The sequence below is a fragment of the Balaenoptera acutorostrata genome, chromosome 1, assembly GCF_949987535.1.
Source record: "Balaenoptera acutorostrata chromosome 1, mBalAcu1.1, whole genome shotgun sequence".
NCBI classification, from domain to species: Eukaryota; Metazoa; Chordata; class Mammalia; order Artiodactyla; family Balaenopteridae; genus Balaenoptera; species Balaenoptera acutorostrata.
The window spans coordinates 53,027,881-53,049,182 of record NC_080064.1 but is presented as its reverse complement, the minus strand read 5'-3'; positions in this window follow the sequence as shown (position 1 = coordinate 53,049,182).

The window sequence follows — 21,302 nt, the reverse complement described above, 5'->3', positions numbered from 1 at the left end:
GTGCTCAATAAACATTTGTTATCAAGTAAGTATAATAATTATAATAATCTATGTGTTGTCTATGAGAGTGTGTGTGAATGTGGGTCTGTCTGTTAATGTGTGGTTACAGTGCTTTTTACATGTTAGCCACTGTTCTAAGATCTTTACAGGCATTAACTCTCATTTACTTCTTAAAATAACATACGAGGTATGGACTATTGTTACCCCCACTTTAAAGATTAGGAAACTGAGGCACAGAGAGGCTAGCCAACCTGCCCAAGTTTCCAGTGCTAGGAAGTGGTAGAGCTGGAAGTTAAAGTTAGATAGTCTGGCTTCTCTCTGCCTTTGGTACAGTGTTTTTGTTTTTGTTTTTAGATAAGATTTCCCTTCTTTTAGCAATTGGTAAAGAGAAAAGTTTTAGCTCACAAAATGTTAAGTTCCATTTATTTGGAAATTTTATCTTTTTACTTGGCAAATGCACATTCATATGACAAGATTCAACCTAAACATCACTATGAAACTTTCCTTGGCCCCCACGACTTTTCCTAAAGTTAAGCTTGCCTTCCTCTGGACCCCTGGTATTCTCAGGATGCAGCTATTAAAGTATTTACCACATTGTGTTGAATCTGTTTTATTTTAACTTGAATCCTTCCTGAGGATGGAGACTTCGCATTAAGCCTTTCTATTTTCTCAGATAGCTAACATCATGCACGGCACATGGTTAAGTACACAATGGATGTTGGCTAATTGGAGGAATAAATGAATGAATGAAGAATACAAATTGTCCTTCCTTTACTAACATTTGACAAAAAGATGTTACTGTAGACAACACACTTTCTGTTCTCTCTGAGCTTCTTCCAGTACAGCTGCAAGAACACTCACATAAGATACATCTTCCTACAAGGAAGAACCTTGTATTAAGATGTGTTGGCCACAGGTCATTCTGTCAAATCCCCCTCCTCTAGCAGCAACAGGGCCTAGTGTCTCATTGCCTCCTGATCACAGCAGATTCTGGAGAGAAATTCCGAGGGCACTCTCCTGTGACGCCTGTAGAGGAACATTCCACGTGACTCTCCAAAAGTTGGAGCACAACACGGATACCAGGTTCAGGCTTCCTGCACCCATGCCAATGTTGGAAATCCCCTGGGAATTCCTTTGTATGTTCAGTATTTCAGTTCCTTTTTTTTGACGTAATGGGATCTAGGAATGCTCAGAACATCCCCTTCAACCCCTGTTTTCTAAAGACCTATTTATATTAGTCCTTGCTATGTATTTATTTAGGAATAAAATCAACATTTGGAATCATCGCAGCATATGGTTAACGTTTGCCGTAAGGGGTGCGGTATCCATTTCTCCATCATGTGGCGAAAGTGCAGCAGCTGTAATATCTCATTACAGGGCTTCATTTTATTTAATAACAAAAAATAGTATTGCTCTACTTAACAAAATTATCCTCATCCCCCCACCACCACCCAAAACCTGATCTGTGGTTTCAATGCCTCTTGCCGTAATAGCTTTAGATGGTTTGCATGTGATATTAGTTAGCTCCAGAATCTGCTTTCAATTCAGTTGCTTCAGATTGTATTTTCACTGTGAGCCATTAGTCACCAAATGTTGACAAGCATTTGTAAGGATGCCATCTCCCCCTTTGTTTATATGCAAGTGCAGCAACCAAAATGATTTATTTATGCTTTAATTAAAATTTGTGGATAGACCAGTGATTTTTAGCAGTGACTTTTCTAATTTGTGGGTTCCAGAAAGAAAAAAAATCAATAACCTGATACCATTTATGTTTTTATAGTTACCCCAAGCATTTATAATGCAGACCTGCCACTCACCTGCAGTCTTACTCTGAGGAGAGTGATCCTCGCCACATAAATCTTCCCTAGAGGCCAAGAGGGTCTATATTTCAGAGTCACTTCCCTTCTGTGTCAGCTCTAAGTGAGATGTTACAGGCTTTCCATTCTCATGGTTTTCATGGCAAGGCACAGGGTTAAAATTAATACTGAAAGTAAATTGATGGACTGTAAGTTTTAAAATACCTGACCTGATCTGTAGCCAGTCCTTAGAATTTTAATAATTTAAGACCATTGATTTTGGCTCCTGCATATCACTCTCCACATTGAAAATGTACCCCCACAGAGTCTTTGAAAAGAACACACCCCAAAAGCCAAGCTTTTGTGGGAACTTAATATATTCGACTTTGCATAAATCTCCACGAAATTGCACCAAGTTCATGTATTTACTGGTGCACACAATTTAATAACTACTTTGTAAAAGTCTGAATAAAGATAGATAAGACAGGTAGATATGGGGAAATAAGGAGTAAATGTTCCAATGTATATTAACAGGGTGAGTTCATTGTCTTCACAAGGCGATAAGCCTAACTGGAAAAGAGTTAATTAATTTTCAAGGTGTTTGGGATGGTTTTAATTGCTATTTTTCAAAGTCTGGGAAAACGAACTGTTTTCACATTTTCTGCCAAACTCAAATTATCCTCTCCTCCGCAGTCAGGCCTGGGGATGTGGGGAGAATGATGACAAGTTTGGTGGGAAGAGAGATGCTCGGTTTTGCTCACCATTCTGGCCCCTGAGATAAAGGCAGAAGTAACAAGCAGAAGCTTGTTTTAGCTCAGAAAGTCCTCTTAAGAAGGATCCCATCTGAGTTTCTGCAGCTTCCCTTCTTTCAGAATAAGTGTTTTCCAAGGTCCCTACAAACACTCACACTCACGTGTTTGACTTTTCCCCTTTCTCTCATCCCCACCCCGTTCTCTAAGTTTTTGCAATTCAGCTCCAGGAACATTGAAGTCAAGTTTTCCTTGCAGCATGTTGGAAACATCTGGCCATGCTATCAAGGAGACCCCCACCCCTGCTCACCTTTGGAGGACAGAGTTTGTGTCCTTTGCTAGAGGCAGATTTCTTAATTCCTGAAGATAATAGTTCATGTCGTGGGAACTATCTAATTCATATATACATATACATCATTTTAAGCAGCAGAACCCTGCCTTTGGATGAAATATTACACAGAAATCCATTTTATAAATCAGGTAAGTGTGAAACGACTGCTGTAGTTGAAATGGAGGTTTAAAAATAGATGATAAGGGAGAGCGGCCTGTGCTGCCACCCACCTTACCTCCCAAAGTGGTCCATGGGCATCTCTACAGAGCTCCTGGGACTACCTAGCACAGAGGGGGGAAAAAAATCACTGAACTAACACTACCTCAGTATCAGTCACAGTATCAATATCTGTTAATGAAAGTGAGCAACAAATGAAAAAGCCAACCAGACAAATCTTCATAGGGCCAGCCTCCTTCATAACAGGGCTCCCCTACTCTCCGGGCCACCCCTCCCTTCTATTTGAGATACACTAAATGTCTTTCATTTCCTGGAGCACAAATAATTCTCTCCACCTTTAGGCCTTTGAACATATTCTTTACTCTGCTTGGAATACACCGTATCTGTCACCTACACATCTTACCATCAACTGCTTACTCCGACTAACCCTTTAACTTAGAGCTCTTGTCCAATATGAAGCCTTTTCTGACTCTCTTATACTAGGCTGAGTATCCTAGGGTATGCTCTCCTCCAATATCAAGTCCTTTCCCAGTCAGCACATCACACTCTGGATTTATAGTCTTGTTTATTTTCTCTCTTGTCCGCAAACATAGATGCAAAATCCCCAAATGAAATATAGCAAAACCAAGATGGGTTCATTCCAGTAAAAATGTTAATAAAACCCTACTCATTTATGATAACAAATGAACAAAAAACTTAGCATATTAGAAGTAAGAACATTCTCAGTCCATCAAAGTTTTTTAAAAAAAACCTAAAACAACCTAAAGGAGATATACTTACAGGTGAAATATTAACAGCGTCTTCCTGAAAATCAGAATAAAATGCATGCTATCAGCAACTTTATTCAACATCATACAGAAAGTCCTACTAAGTGCATTAAAACAACAGGATAAGAGGATAAGTATTGTGAAGGAAGAAAACTGTCATTATTCACAGACAACCTGATTGTGTCCATAGAAAGTCCAAAAGAATCTACGATAACCTAATTAAGAAATTAATTTAGCAGTTCTCTGGATACAAAGTCAATATACAAATATTCGTAGCCATTTTATATAGCAGCAACAACAAATCGGAAAGCCATTATTTCTAAAAGATAACGTGTATACTATTTATGAACACATATAAAGAAAGAAGTGCAACACCACTATACCATAAAACAAATTTAGAGAAATCAAAGAAGAAAATATATACATAGGGGTATACCATGTTCCTGGATTGAAAGAATCAGTATCATATTTATATGTCAATTCTCTCCAACATGATCCAGAAATCCAATGCAACCCTAATCAGGATCCCAGAAATGTGTTTTTGGAAATTGACAGCTGATTCTAAAATTTATACCAAAATGTAAATGACCAAAAATAGTTAAAACAATTTTGAAGAACAAAGTTTGAGGACTTATACTACTACATATCAAAACTTACAATCATTTGTTTAAAGTGCACTTGAAAAGAATGTGTTTTCTGTAATTGTTGATTGTAATGTTCTATATATATCCATTGGATTAACTTTTTCACTCATGTAATTTATTTCTTTTTTATCTTTTTTGATTTTTAAAAATATTTATTTATTTATTTATTTATTTATTTAATTTATTTTTGGCTGCCTTGGGTCCTCATGGCTGCACGCGGGCTTTCTTTAGTTGTGGCGAGCGGGGGCTACTCTTCCTTAGGGTGCACAGGCTTCTCATTGCGGTGGCTTCTCTTGTTGCAGAGCACGGGCTGTAGGGTGTGCAGGCTTCAGTAGTTGTGGCACATGGGCTCAGTAGTTGTGGCGCATGGGCTTAGTTGCTCTGCGGCATGTGGGATCTTCCCGGACCAGGGCTCGAGCTTGTGTCCCCTGCATTGGCAGGCGGATTTTTAACCACTATGCCACCAAGGAAGCCCTATCTTTTTTTATTTTATTTATGGTCTGCCTATTCTACCATTACTCAGACTGTTAAAATTTCCCACTATGAAAACAGTATGGAGGTTTCTCAAAAAACTAAAAATAAAACTACCTTATGACCCAGCAATTCCACTCCTGGATATATATCTTAAAGAAACAAAAACACTAATTTGAAAAGATACATGCACCCCAGTGTTCATAGCATTATTTATAATTGCCAAGATATGGAAGCAACCTAAGTGTCCATCAACAGATGAATGGATAAAGAAGATGTGACATATGTATATATATACATACACACACATACATACATATATATATCTTTGTATATATGTATAATACTACTCAGCCATAAAAAAGAAGGAAATTTTGCCATTTGCAACAACATGGGTGGACTTGGAGTGTATTATGCTAAGTGAACAAGTCAGACAGAGAAAGACAAATACTGTATGATAGCACTTAAATGTGGAATCGAAAAATTCAACAAACTAGTGAATATAACAAACAAGAAACAGATTCACAGATATAGAGAACAAGTGAGTGGTTACCAGAGAGAAGGACGGAGGAAGGGGCAATATTGGGGTAGGGGATTAAGAGGTACAAACTATTATGTATAAAATAAACTTCAAGGATATATTGTACAGCATGGGGAAACATTATGCTAAGTGAAAGAAGCCAGACACAAAAGGCCACGTATTCTGTGATTCTTTTTATATAAAGAAATATCCAGAAACGGCAACTCCATAGAGAGCAGAAGTTGCCAGGGGCTTGGCAGCGAAGGGACGGGGGAGTGAATGCTAATGCGTCTTTGTTTCTATTGCGGGAGATAAAAATGTTCTAAAATTAGGTAGTGGTGATGGTTGTACAATTCTGTGAATATACCTAAAACCACTGAACTGTACACTTTATAAGAATGAATTTTATGATACGTGAATTATATCTCAATAAATCTTTTATTTAAAAAATATCCCACTATGATTCTACATTTGTCTATTTCTTCTTTTTTGGTCAAGCTTTGCTTTGTATATGCTGAATTTAAGTTATTAGGAACAAAAACTCTGTCTTCATGGCAGAATGACCCTTTTATTATTATGAAATATCACTCTTCATCTCCAGTAACATTTCTTGCCTTAAAATCTATTTTGTTTGATACATATCTACACCCTGATGTATGATGCATATCTACACCTTATTTATTTATTTAAAATTTTATTTATTTTTTAAATTTATTTTTGGCTGTATTGGGTCTTCATTGCTGCATGGAGGCTTTCTCTAGTTGTGGCGAGTGGAGGCTACTCTTTGTTGCAGTTCACAGGCTTCTCATTGCGGTGACTTCTCTTGTTGTGCAGCACAGGCTCTATAGTGCAGGCTCAGTAGTTGTGGCGCACAGGCTTAGTTGCTCCACAGCATGTGGGATCTTCCCGGACCAGGGCTTGAACTCATGTGCCCTGCATTGGCAGGCGGATTCTTAACCACTGTGCCACCAGGGAAGCCCCTATTTTTGTTAGCTTTGTGCTGTATTTCTTTTTTCACACTTTCATTTTCAATTCTTCTATATGCTTATATTTACAATGTACCTCTTGTAAGCACCATACAGTATTTTCTTTGTTTGTTTTACTTTGTCTTTTAATTGGGATTTTGTTTGATTTATCCAGTCTTTGTATTTTAGTTAGAATTTTTAGTCCATTTAAATTTAATAAATTACTAATTTATTTGGGTTGAAATCTACCATCGTCCTATTTGGTTTTGATTCATTCCACCTCTTCTATGTTCCTTTTTCTCTCCTTTCTTTTCTTCTTTGGGTTAAGATTTTTTTATTGTTTTATTTTCCCCTCTATTATCTTGTTTGTTATACATTCCTTTATTATTATTTTAATGTTTATCCTAGGGATTACAACATGCATACTTGACTTTTTAAACCTAACAGCATAACTGTAATACTGTGATAAAATATATTATATATTATATATTGTTACATATAACATTATATATAATACAAGAAATGCAAGAAACTTAGAACACCTTCACTCCATTTAATACCCTCCCAAATTTGTGCTTTGTTGTCATGTATTTTAACTCTCTGAGTGTTTTATACATTGTTTCTCTAAAATTTATCTTTTTTTCCCCTTTTCTTTCCTTCCTGCATCTCTGTGCTTCTGTGAGGGATCATTTTCCTTCTGCTAAGAGCATCTTTAGCATTTTCTTTAGTGTGCATCTGCTGTCTAAAAATGTCTTTATTTTGCCTTCATTTTTGAAATACATTTTTGATTCTAGATTACCAATTATAGTTTCTATTCTAATATATTTTATTTTAAAAAGCTGTATGTAACTTATTACATTGATTTAACAAACCACTGCATTGAAGTGGTTTAAAGGTCACCACAAACCATTGCAAACCTGTAAATGGAAAAACTCTGCTACAGAATGTGCCCCCTGACCATCCAGCTATTTCAAGCCATCCTGAGAAGTAAAGTGGTTCCCGTAGTGAAGAATCTCCAACAAGCTTGCCAAAACACTAACCACTTTTACAGAGAAGGCCTTTGGAAGAGTCATTCAGTCTTCAACTTCCCAGACTCCACGGCTGGATCTGAGCCAACCTTGAGAATTACAAGAAAGGTTCTACCCTTATCGGGAACCAGGAATCAGATTGCTCATGCTGCCACTCTAAGCACATAATCGAAAAGATGCATACTTAGGAAATAACAACTTGTAAAGTCATTGACCAACCTTTGAGCTCAGAACTTGAGTAGAACCAGCTGCAGGCAGGCTAAGGCAACCATAAAATTCTAGGATTCACTCACACTTTAAGCATTTGTTGAGTGTCTACTCTGTGCCAGGCACTCAGGATAAGAAGATAAGGTATTCATCTCCATAACTGATGGGACACCCATCAAAGCACCTGGGATGACCCTATCAGATCTTTTTTCCTCCCTAAGCACTTTAGGTGAACACTACCCACTTTGCCTCCACACCTCTCCTGTTATTCCAAAGCCCACCAATAACCCAGGTCACCTTCTGAGTGAACCCATGTGTTTTAGTCACTATAATGCTCTCAGTCAGGTCATAGTCAAGCCTTGGAGAATTGGGAGCCATTCTTCCAATCATTCCCTAAATACTAATTGTGTGTCTATTACATGCCAGGTACTGTTCTAGGTTCTGGAGATGTAGGCCCTCCAGTTATAGAACCTTGTGGAGTAAGGATGACAAATAACAAATAAACAAGCAGATATGTCAGATAGTGGTAAGGCTATGAGTAAGGGCAACAGGAAAGAAATCAAATATGATGGGGATATCTTAGAGAGTGTGGTCAATGCAGTCCTCTCCAAGGAGGTGAGATCTGGGCAAAGCTCTCGGTGAAGTGAAAAAATGAGGCATGAAAAAACTTAATGGATAAGCACTTCCTGACAGAGGAATAGCTAATAAAAAATCTCTCAGTTGGAGCATGCTTGGCCCATTCAGGGAAGAGCAAAGAGGCCAGCATGGCTGGAGCACAGACAGCAGGAGGAGGGCTAATAGGAGATGAGGCCAGGCGGGTGATCAAGACCCAAGCTGGGTGTCAGGTGTCAATTCCAGGTCTTTAAGGAGACTTGAGTACATGGATTATTCATTTAATAATTGCGAATAAATGTTTTTCTTTTAATATGACTAACATATAGTTTTATTTCTCCAGTTTTTAAATCATTAGTTTAAAATTCTGAACATAGGGCTTCCCTGGTGGCGCAGTGGTTGAGAATCTGCCTGCCAATGCAGGGGACACAGGTTCGAGCCCTGGTCTGGGAAGATCCCACATGCTGCGGAGCAAGTGGGCCCGTGAGCCACAACTACTGAGCCTGCGCGTCTGGAGCCTGTGCTCCGCAACAAGAGAGGCCGCGATAGTGAGAGGCCCGCGCACCGCGATGAAGAGTGGCCCCCACTCGCCGCAACTAGAGAAAGCCCTCGCACAGAAACGAAGACCCAACACAGCCATAAATAAATAAAATAAATAAATAAAATTAAAAAAAAAAGTCTGAACATAAATTTAATTCAAACTACAGCCCTAGGAAGAGCATGACTGTGGGGTTGGCTTCCCTTTGAGACGTATCTGTAAAATGAGGATAAATGACATAATATACAAAACCAAAGCATTCAGCGCAGTGCCTGACACTCAAATTTTTGTTTTGTGTCCTTAGAGCACAAGACAGGGGAAGGGTGGGAGAGAAGGCTCCTTGGGGGGAGCAGGATTAGTTCACACAGGACGCTGGCTGCCACTAAACAGAATAGGTTTCATGCTGCTGGGGAGCCCTCTTTAAAGGGTTTTGGGAAGCGGGGTGAGAATGAGATCACTCAGAAGAGGGTGGATTTGGGAGGACGGAGGCTGTGGTAGGGAAGGTTATAGGAGGGCAGGAGACAGCAGAACCAGGAAGAAGGCGGCTGCAGTAATCAAGGTGAGAGACGGGGAGAGTCTGAACTTGCTCACTGCAGCAAGGCCGGGGAGGAGGTAGGGGGGAAATGAATTTAAGAGATTCCCACAGCTCCCAAAGCTGTTCATGCATTGGTGCCGCTGAGAGAGCGTCCTCCTCTGCCTAAATGGCTCGGCTCCTTCTGCACCTGCTCTCCTCATCCTCATCTTAAGAATCTTCAGCTCAGGGAAGCCCTCCCTTGCCCCCAGGCTGGCGTTAGACACCCTTCCTTATGTTCCTTCCATAGCTCTCTGACCCTCCTGGAAAGTTGCTTTTCTTGTTTCGCTCCCCACCTCCCTTCCTGGGAGAACAGCAAGGACCCCCCTTTCCTTTGTACCTTCGGCACCCTTAGGGATGCTCAGTCGATCTTTGTTTTTCACATTCAGCCTGGCATTGTGATTTCTGAAGGAAGTGGGTGAAGCCTGGGAATGCTCCTGTTTTCATTAAGAACCAAGTTACCCCTTGTAATTACAAGGTCCCAGATTTTAAGGCCAACCTACGTTCTTTTCATTTCAGAACAGCGTGTGCCCTATAACAAGAATATGTCCCACTGGTCAGACTTCTTATTTCAGGATGAAGGTTTCTAAGGAGAAGCTGGCTTTGGTACCCAGTAACCACATTACAGTTGTTTGGCCTCCATCCTTGAAAACATGTAATTTATTGATTCTGATATTTATTTTGTATCCCATCACAAGATGTGCAGATAACAGAGGCAGGCCTGAGGTTAAGAATTAAGACTGGACACATTCCTTCCCACAGATACAGTAGAAATACACCTACACGTGGAACTGCTCCTACAGTACACCCACTGAACGCTGGCAGAAAACGTCCGACCTCCAAAAAGGCAAGAAACTCCCCCCGTACTTGAGTAGGGCAAAAGAAAAAAGAAATAACAGAGACAAAAGAATAGGGACGGCACCTGCACCAGTGGGAGGGAGCCGTGAAGGAGGAAAGGTTTCCACGCACTAGGAGCCCCTTCGCGGGCGGAGACTGCGGGGGGCGGAGGGGGGAAGCTTTGGAGCCACGGAGGAGAGCGCAGCCACAGAGGTGCGGAGGGCAAAGCGGAGAGGTTCCCGCACAGAGGCTCGGCGCCGAGCAGCACTCACCAGCCCGAGAGGCTTGTCTGCTTAGCCGCCGGGGCGGGCGGGGCTGGGAGCTGAGGCTCGGGCTTCGGTCGGATCGCAGGGAGAGGACTGGGGCTGGCAGCGTGAACACAGCCTGAAGGGGTTGGCGCACCACAGCTAGCCGGGAGGGAGTCCGGGAAAAGGTCTGCAGCTGCCGAAGAGGCAAGAGACTTTTTCTTGCCTCTTTGTTTCGCGGCGGGCAAGGAGAGGGGATTCAGAGCGCCGCCTAAACGAACTCCAGAGAAGGGCGCGAGCCGCGGCTATCAGCGCGGATCCCACAGCAACAGGGGCGCAGAGGGAAAATCGGAGAGACTCCCGCACAGAGGCTCGGCGCCGACCGGCGCTCACCAGCCCGAGAGGCTTGTCTGCTCCCCCGCCGGGGCGGGCAGGGCTGGGAGCTGAGGCTCGGGCTGCGGTCGGATCGCAGGGAGAGGACTGGGGCTGGCGGCGTGAACACAGCCTGAAGGGGTTGGCGCACCACAGCTAGCCGGGAGGGAGACCGGGAAAAGGTCTGCAGCTGCCGAAGAGGCAAGAGACTTTTTCTTGCCTCTTTGTTTCGCTGCGCGCAAGGAGAGGGGATTCAGAGCGCCGCCTAAACGAACTCCAGAGAAGGGCGCAAGCCACGGCGATCAGCGCGGACCCCAGAGACGGGCGTGAGACGCTGGGGCTGCTGCTGCCGCCTCCAAAAAGCCTGTGTGTGAGCACAGGTCACTCTCCACACCGCCCCTCCCGGGAGCCTGTGCAGCCCGCCACTGCCAGGGTCCCGGGATCCGGGGACAACATCCCCGGGAGAACGCACTGCGCGCCTCGAGCTGGTGCAACGTCACGCCGGCCTCGGCCGCCGCAGGCTCGCCCCGCCTCCTCCGTACCGCTCCCTCCCCCCGCCTGAGTGAGCCAGAGCCCCCGAAGCAGCTGCTCCTTTAACCCCGTCCTGTCTGGGCGGGGAACAGACGCCCTCAGGCGACCTACACGCAGAGGCGGGTCCAAATCCAAAGCTGAACCCCGGGAGCTGTGCGAACAGGGAAGAGAAGGGGAAATCTCTCCTAGCAGCCTCAGAAGCAGCGGATTAAAGCTCCACAAACAACGTGATGTGCCTGCACCTGCTGAATACCTGAATAGACAACGAATCAGCCCAAATTCAGGAGGGGGACTCTGGGAGCAGGAGATATTAATTTTTCCCCTTTTCCTTTTTTTTGTGAGTGTATATGTATATGGTTCTGGGTGAGATTTTGTCTGTATAGCTTTGCTTTACAATAGCTTTATTTTACTTCACTATATTATAGCCTCTTTCTTTCTTTCTATTTTTTCTCCCTTTTACTCTGAGCCGTGTGGATGAAAGGCTCTTGGTGCTCCAGCCAGGCATCAGGGCCGTGCCTCTGAGGTGGGAGAGCCAACTTCAGAACACTGGTCCACAAGAGACCTCCCAGCTCCACGTAATACCAAACGGCAAAAATCTCCCAGAGATCTCCATCTCAACATCAAGACCCAGCTTCACTCGACGACCAGCAAGCTACAGTGCTGGACATCCTATGCCAAACAACTAGCTAGACAGGAACACAACCCCATCCATTGGCAGAGAGGCTGCCTAAAATCATAATAAGGCCACAGACACCACAAAATACACCACCAGACGTGGACGTGCCCACCAGAAAGACAAGATCTAGCCTCATCCACCAGAACTCAGGCACTAGTTCCCTCCACCAGGAAGCCTACACAACCCACTGAACCAACCTTAGCCGCTGGGGACAGATACCAAAAACAACGGGAACTACGAACCTGCAGCCTGTGAAAAGGAGACCCCAAACACAGTAAGATAGGCAAAATGAGACGACAGAAAAACACACAGCAGATGAAGGAGCAGGCTCAAAACACACTGGACTTAACAAATGAAGAGGAAATAGGTAGTCTACCTGAAAAAGAATTCAGAATAATGATAGTAAGGATGATCCAAAATCTTGGAAACAGAATAGACAAAATGCAAGAAACATTTAACAAGGATGTAGAAGAACTAAAGAGGAACCAAGCAATGATGAAAAACACAATAAATGAAATTAAAAATACTCTAGATGGGATCAATAGTAGAATAACTGAGGCAGAAGAAAGGATAAGTGACCTGGAAGATAAAATGGTGGAAATAACTACTACAGAGCAGGATAAAGAAAAAAGAATGAAAAGAACTGAGGACAGTCTCAGGGACCTCTGGGACAACATTAAACGTGCCAACATTCGAATTATAGGGGTACCAGAAGAAGAAGAGAAAAAGAAAGGGACTGAGAAAATTTTTGAAGAGATTATAGTTGAAAACTTCCCTAATATGGGAAAGGAAATAGTTAATCAAGTCCTGGAAGCACAGAGAGTCCCATACAGGATAAACCCAAGGAGGAACACGCCAAGACACATATTAATCAAACTGTCAAAAATTAAATATAAGGAAAACATATTAAAGGCAGCAAGGGAAAAAAACAAATAACACACAAGGGAATCCCCATAAGGTTAACATCTGATCTCTCAGCAGAAACTCTGCAAGCCAGAAGGGAGTGGCAGAATATACTTAAAGTCATGAAGGAGAAAAACCTACAACCAAGATTACTCTACCCAGCAAGGATCTCATTCAGATTCGATGGAGAAATTAAAACCTTTACAGACAAGCAAAAGCTGAGAGAGTTCAGCACCACCAAACCAGCTTTACAACAAATGCTAAAGGAAATTCTCTAGGCAAGAAACACAAGAGAAGGAAAACACCTACAATAACAAACCCAATACATTTAAGAAAATGGGAATAGGAACATACATATCGATAATTACCTTGAATGTAAATGGATTAAATGCTCCCACCAAAAGACACAGGCTGGCTGAATGGATACAAAAACAAGACCCATACATATGCTGTCTACAAGAGACCCACTTCAGACCTAGGGACACATACAGACTGAAAGTGAGGGGATGGAAAAAGATATTCCATGCAAATGGAAATCAAAAGAAAGCTGGAGTAGCAATTCTCATATCAGACAAAATAGACTTTAAAATAAAGACTATTACAAGAGACAAAGAAGGACACTATATAATGATCAAGGGATCGATCCAAGAGGAAGGTATAACAATTGTAAATATTTATGCACCCAACATAGGAGCACCTCAATACATAAGGCAAATACTAACAGCCATGAAAGGGGAAATTGACAGCAACACAATCATAGTAGGGGACTTTAACACCCCACTTTCACCAATGGACAGATCATCCAAAATGAAAATAAATAAGGAAACACAAGCTTTAAATGATACATTAAACAATATGGACTTAATTGATATTTATAGGACATTCCACCCAAAAACAACAGAATACACATTTTTCTCAAGTGCTCATGGAACATTCTCCAGGATAGATCATATCTTGGGTCACAAATCAAGCCTTGGTAAATTTAAGAAAATTGAAATCGTATCAAGTATCTTTTCCGACCACAACGCTATGAGACTAGATATCAATTACAGGAAAAGATCTGTAAAAAATACAAACACATGGGCTTCCCTGGTGGCGCAGTGGTTGAGAATCCGCCTGCCAATGCAGGGGACACGGGTTCGAGCCCTGGTCTGGGAAGATCCCACATGCCGCGGAGCGGCTGGGCCCGTGAGCCACAATTGCTGAGCCTGCTCGTCTGGAGCCTGTGCTCTGCAACAAGAGAGGCCGCGATAGCGAGAGGCCCGCGCACCGCGATGAAGAGTGGCCCCCGCTTGCCACAACTGGAGAGAGCCCTCGCACAGAAACGAAGACCCAACACAGCCATAAATAAAAAAATAAATTAAAAAAAAAAATACAAACACATGGAGGCTACACAATACATTACTTAATAACGAAGTGATTACTGAAGAAATCAAAGGGGAAATCAAAAAATACCTAGAAACAAATGACAATGGAGACACGACGACCCAAAACCTATGGGACACAGCAAAAGCAGTGCTAAGAGGGAAGTTTATAGCAATACAAGCCTACCTCAAGAAACAGGAAACATCTCGAATAAACAACCTAACCTTGCACCTAAAGCAATTAGAGAAAGAAGAACAAAAAAACCCCAAAGCCAGCAGAAGGAAAGAAATTATAAAGATCAGGTCAGAAATAAATGAAAAAGAAATGAAGGAAACAATAGCAAAAATCAATGAAACTAAAAGCTGGTTCTTTGAGAAGATAAACAAAATTGATAAACCATTAGCCAGACTCATCAAGAGAAAAAGGGAGAAGACTCAGATCAATAGAATTAGAAATGAAAAAGGAGAAGTAACCACTGACACTGCAGAAATACAAAAGATCATGAGAGATTACTACAAGCAACTATATGCCAATAAAATGGACAACCTGGAAGAAATGGACAGATTCTTAGAAATGCACAAACTGCCGAGACTGAACCAGGAAGAAATAGAAAATATGAACAGACCAATCACAAGCACTGAAATTGAAACTGTGATTAAAAACCTTCCAACAGGGCTTCCCTGGTGGCGCAGTGGTTGAGAATCTGCCTGCTAATGCAGGGGACACGGGTTCGAGCCCTGGTCTGGGAAGATCCCACATGCCACGGAGCAGCTGGGCCCGTGAGCCACAACTGCTGAGCCTGCGCGTCTGGAGCCTGTGCCCCGCAACGGGAGAGGCCGCGATAGTGAAAGGCCCGCGCACCGCGATGAAGAGCGGTCCCCGCACCGCGATGAAGAGTGGCCCCCACTTGCCGTAACCAGAGAAAGCCCTCGCATGAACCGAAGACCCAACACAGCCAAAAATAAATAAATAAATAAATAAAGTAGCTATAAAAAAATTTAAAAAAAAAAAAAAAAAAAAAAAAAACCTTCCAACAAACAAAAGCCCAGGACCAGATGGCTTCACAGGCGAATTCTATCAAACATTTAGAGAAGAGCTAACACCTATCCTTCTCAAACTCTTCCAAAATATTGCAGAGGGAGGAACACTCCCCAACTCATTCTACGAGGCCACCATCACCCTGATACCAAAACCAGACAAAGATGTCACAAAGAAAGAAAACTACAGGCCAATATCACTGATGAACATAGATGCAAAAATCCTCAACAAAATACTAGCAAACAGAATCCAACAGCACATTAAAAGGATCATACACCATGATCAAGTGGGGTTTATCCCAGGAATGCAAGGATTCTTCAATATACGCAAATCAATCAAAGTGATACACCATATTAACAAATTGAAGGAGAAAAACCATATGATCATCTCAATAGATGCAGAGAAAGCTTTTGACAAAATTCAACACCCATTTATGATAAAAGCCCTGCAGAAAGTAGGCATAGAGGGAACTTTCCTCAACATAATAAAGGCCATATATGACAAACCCACAGCCAACATTGTCCTCAATGGTGAAAAACTGAAACCATTTCCACTAAGATCAGGAACAAGACAAGGTTGCCCACTCTCACCACTATTATTCAACATAGTTCTGGAAGTCCTAGCCACAGCAATCAGAGAAGACAAAGAAATAAAAGGAATCCAAATCGGAAAAGAAGAAGTAAAGCTGTCACTATTTGCAGATGACATGATACTATACATAGAGAATCCTAAAGATGCTACCAGAAAACTCCTAGAGCTAATCAATGAATTTGGTAAAGTAGCAGGATACAAAATTAATGCACAGAAATCTCTTGCATTTCTATACACTAATGACGAAAAATCTGAAAGTGAAATTAAGAAAACACTCCCATTTACCATTGCAACAAAAAGAATAAAATATCTAGGAATAAACCTACCTAAGGAGACAAAAGACCTGTATGCAGAAAATTATAAGACACTGATGAAAGAAATTAAAGATGATACAAATAGATGGAGAGATATACCATGTTCCTGGATTGGAAGAATCAACATTGTGAAAATGTCTCTACTACCCAAAGCAATCTACAGATTCAATGCAATCCCTATCAAACTACCACTGGCATTTTTCACAGAACTAGAACAAAAAATTTCACAATTTGTATGGAAACACAAAAGACCCCGAATAGCCAAAGCAATCTTGAGAACGAAAAATGGAGCTGGGGGAATCAGGCTCCCTGACTTCAGACTATATTACAAAGCTTCAGTAATCAAGACAGTTTGGTATTGGCACAAAAACAGAAATATAGATCAATGGAACAGGATAGAAAGCCCAGAGATAAACCCACACACATATGGTCAACTTATCTTTGATAAAGGAGGCAAGCATATACAGTGGAGAAAAGACAGCCTCTTCAATAAGTGGTGCTGGGAAAATTGGACAGGAACATGTAAAAGTATGAAATTAGAACACTCCCTGACACCATGCACAAAAATAAACTCAAAATGGATTAAAGACCTAAGTGTAAGGGCAGACACTATCAAACTCTTAGAGGAAAACATAGGCAGAACACTCTATGACATACATCACAGCAAGATTCTTTTTGACCCAGCTCCCAGAGAAATGGAAATAAGAACACAAATAAACAAATGGGACCTAATGAAACTGAAAAGCTTTTGCACAGCAAAGGAAACCATAAACAAGACCAAAAGACAACCCTCAGAATGGGAGAAAATATTTGCAAATGAAGCAACTGACAAAGGATTAATCTCCAAGATTTACAAGCAGCTCATGCAGCTCAATAACAAAAAAACGAACAACCCAATCCAAAAATGGGCAGAAGATCTAAATAGACATTTCTCCAAAGAAGATATACAGATGGCCTACAGACACATGAAAGAATGCTCAACATCATTAATCATTAGAGAAATGCAAATCAAAACTACAATGAGATATCATCTCACACCGGTCAGAATGGCCATCATCAAAAAATCTAGAAACAATAAATGCTGGAGAGGGTGTGGAGGAAAGGGAACACTCTTGCACTGTTGGTGGGAATGTAAATTGATACAGCCACTATGGAGAACAGTATGGAGGTTCCTTAAAAAACTACAAATAGAACTACCATACGACCCAGCAATCCCACTACTGAGCATATACCCTGAGAAAACCATAGGTCAAAAAGAGTCATGTACCAAAATGTTCATTGCAGCTCTATTTACAATAGCCAGGACATGGAAGCAACCTAAATGTCCATCGACAGATGAATGGATAAAGAAGATGTGGCACATATATACAATGGAATATTACTCAGCCATAAAAAGAAATGAAATGGAGGTATTTGTAATGAGGTGGATGGAGTTAGAGTCTGTCATACAGAGTGAAGTAAGTCAGAAAGAGAAAAACAAATACAGTATGCTAACACATATATATGGAATCTAAGGGAAAAAAAAAAAAAAAGGCCATGAAGAACCTAGTGGCAAGATGGGAATAAAGACACAGACCTACTAGAGAATGGACTTGAGGATATGGGGAGGGGGTGGGGTGAGATGTGACAGGGTAAGAGAGTGTCATGGACATATATACACTACCAAATGTAAAATAGATAGCTAGTGGGAAGCAGCCGCATAGCACAGGGAGATCAGCTCGGTGCTTTGTGACCACCTAGAGGGGTGGGATGGGGAGGGTGGGAGGGAGGGAGATGCAGGAGGGAAGAGAAATGGGAACATATTGTATATGTATAACAGATTCACTTTGTTATAAAGCAGATGCTAACACACTATTGTAAGGCAATTATACTTCAATAAAGATGTTTGAAAAAAAAAAAAAAAGAATTAAGACTGGAGAATGATCCTAATAATTAAACCAGCTCCTTGGGTAGCACACTGCCCATTTACTCTGGGAGTCTATTGTATATAAATATTCTTTAACAAATTACATCCCTGTCAGGCCAGGACTCCCCAAACAGGAGCGCCTCTCAGGTTGCTCCAAGAAGACAATTACTTACAGCAAAGCCAGTGAGCGGGGAGGAGACAGTATATCAAACCTGCAACAAAGAAAAATGTGAAGGCCAGCAAAGAGGAGCCCCGTCAGCAGAGCTGGCGCGGCTGTTCCCTTTCATTAGAGATGCGTGGCTCTCTGCTCGAGTTCCGTCATTCTGGGCGCAAGATGGACGGGGGAAGTGGCAAAAAGAGGATTCTCACGTGGGAGAGATAGTAGACACAACACCCACAGGCCTTGGAATCAGAAAGATCAGTATTAATACCATTGCTACTGATAATACTAACAGCGACAATAGCAATAATAATAGGAAACACTTATGCAAGGCTTACTGTTTGTTAGGCACTGTTCTAAACATTTTACGTATATTAACTCAAGTAATCCTCACAGCAACCCAATGAGACAGGTACAATTATTACCCTCATTTTACAGAGGGGGAAAATGAGGCATAAAGAGATCAAGGAACTTGCCCAAGGTGACGTAAGTAGTCAGTGGTGGCGGTGGAAATCATACCCAGGCAGCCTGGATCCAGAGTCAAGTTTCTTACCTACTCTGCTTTATCAGCGCTTCACCTTGGGTAATTCATGTAGAGCAGCGGTCCTCAACATTTTTGGCACCAGGGACCAGTTTCGTGGAAGACAATTTGTCCACGGACAGCAGTGGGGTGGGGGGGGGCGCATGGCTTAGGCGGTAACGTGAGCGATGGGGAGCGGCAGATGAGGCTTTGCTCGCTCGCCCCCCAGCTCACCTCCTGCTCTGCGCCCCCGATTCCTAACGCGCTGGTCTGCAGCCTGGGGGTTGGGGACCCCCCACATAGGGCTCTTGAGTTAAAGTTATCTCCACTGTTAACGGGGGATACTGGTACTCACATGGCAGGGTTGTTTTGAGAGATCGGATAGTAGGCACTCAATTAATAGTAAACAAGAATTCGAAAATAGTGTAGTGAAAAGAATCCTGGACTGAAATATCTTGTAACAGTTTTGGATTGTAAGTAACAGAATCTGACTGACTCGCCTAGGCCAAAATGGAATTTATTGAAGGGATACAGGATATCTTACATTGAGCCTCCAGGAAACAGTCTCTTGGAGATTTCTCTACAGTGTTCTCAGTAACAAAACCCATGAGGGAGTGAGGAAGGCAGGTCTGGGCAGAGGGAGAAGTTAACTGTGATCCCACAGGGATGGCCTTTCAGAATTGTCACAAGGGAGGCCATGCCAGGGAGGGAGCATAACCTTGGGTGAGGTGGCAGAGCAGAGGGCAATTCTTGGGGTGAGACTTATCCTTGGCCATCAGCAAGCCACACTTCCAGTCCTGGGAGGAGATGTGGGCAGTGCACCAAAGCATCCACTACAGGAGGTAATGTACAGAACTGAAGTAAAACTAACAGCCAGGCTTGAGAAAGGAAGTGGGTAGACTGCACTGGGCAAGCAAGGTAGCAGGAACAAATGGAGAGTCTTTCTGTAGTCACAACATCACTTTCCTTGTTCCTTTCTTTTCTGAATAATTTTACTGGATCTTTTTTTTTTTTTTAATTTCATTGAGGCATAGTTGATTTACAATGTTGTGTTAATTTCTGCTGTACAGCAAAGTGACTCAGTTATACATATATATTCTTTTTCATATTCTTTTCCATTATGGTTTATCACAGGATTTTTTAAAACTATTTTATATTGGAGTATAGTTGATTAACAATGTTGTGGTAGTTTCAGGTGTACAGCGAAGTGATTCAGTTATACATATACATGTATCTATTCCTTTTCAAATTCTTTTCCCATTTAGGTTGTTACATAATACTGAGCAGAGTTCCCTGTGCTATATAGTAGGTCCTTGTTTATCACAAGATATTGACTATAGTTCCCTGTGCTATACAGTAGGACCTTGTTTATCACAAGATATTGACTATAGTTCCCTGTGCTATACAGTAGGACCTTGTTGTTTATCCATCCTATATATAGTAGCTTGCATCTGCTAATCCCAAGATCCAAACTGGTTCCTTTCACTTAATGTTCAAATTCCAGGCAGATAGTACCCAGATAGGTCTACTGGTTTGCATGACACCTGTTGGCTAGGATGGGTGGAGACTTTGGTCAAAAGTTCTATCAGGTTCCTCCCATCAAGAGATGGAGACTGTTTTTCCACCCCTTGAATCTGTGCTGACTTTGTCACTTGCTTTGACGAGTAAGATGCAGTGGAAGTGATGACGTCTCACCAGTTCTGAACCTAGCAGGTCCTGAGGGCTTCTACTCTCTCATAAAATCCTGCTCAGCTGCCATGTGAACAGGCTTGGACTAGTCTGCTGCAGGATGACACTGCATGTGGAGCAGGGATGAACCATCTCAGCTAAAGCCCATATAGGCCCGCTAGTTCCTGGCCGACTTTGCATCCAGCTGTGCACGCGTGAGTGAGCCCAGTCAAGACCACAGGAGCCCAGCCCCCAATTCTGGTCCACAGAACAATGAGCTAAATATGTGGTCATTGCCCCTAAGTTTTGGGGTGGTTGGTTACTTAGCAAACACTAACTGATACATACTTCTAATATACTATGTGTCCATCACCCAACCACCAGATTAGGAGCCCTTGCCCATGGGGATTATGTGAGCTTTCTTCCAGCTCAGGGTTGGTCATTCAGGTTGGTACCTCCCTTCCTGTACATCGCCTTTTCCTTCACTGAAGGCGAGGGTGCAGAGGTGCAGAGGCAGTTAGTCTCAGGTTCCTTTTGCCACATTCAAATCCAAACCAGCAGTTCACTCCTCAAATGAGGCCTGTGATCTTAAATGAGCTGGTATGTATGTGTGCATGTGGTTTTTTAGTTAGTTAACTTGTTAGTTGACTTTTTTTAGTTTTCCAGGTTTAGTAACAATTTTTCAGGTCTTGCAACTTTTATTGAAATCACGTTATGTACCATGCATTTGTTCTATCAGCTGCTTCATGCATATAGTCTTATGATTACCCCCATGTTCCAAAGGCTCAGAGAAGGTATAT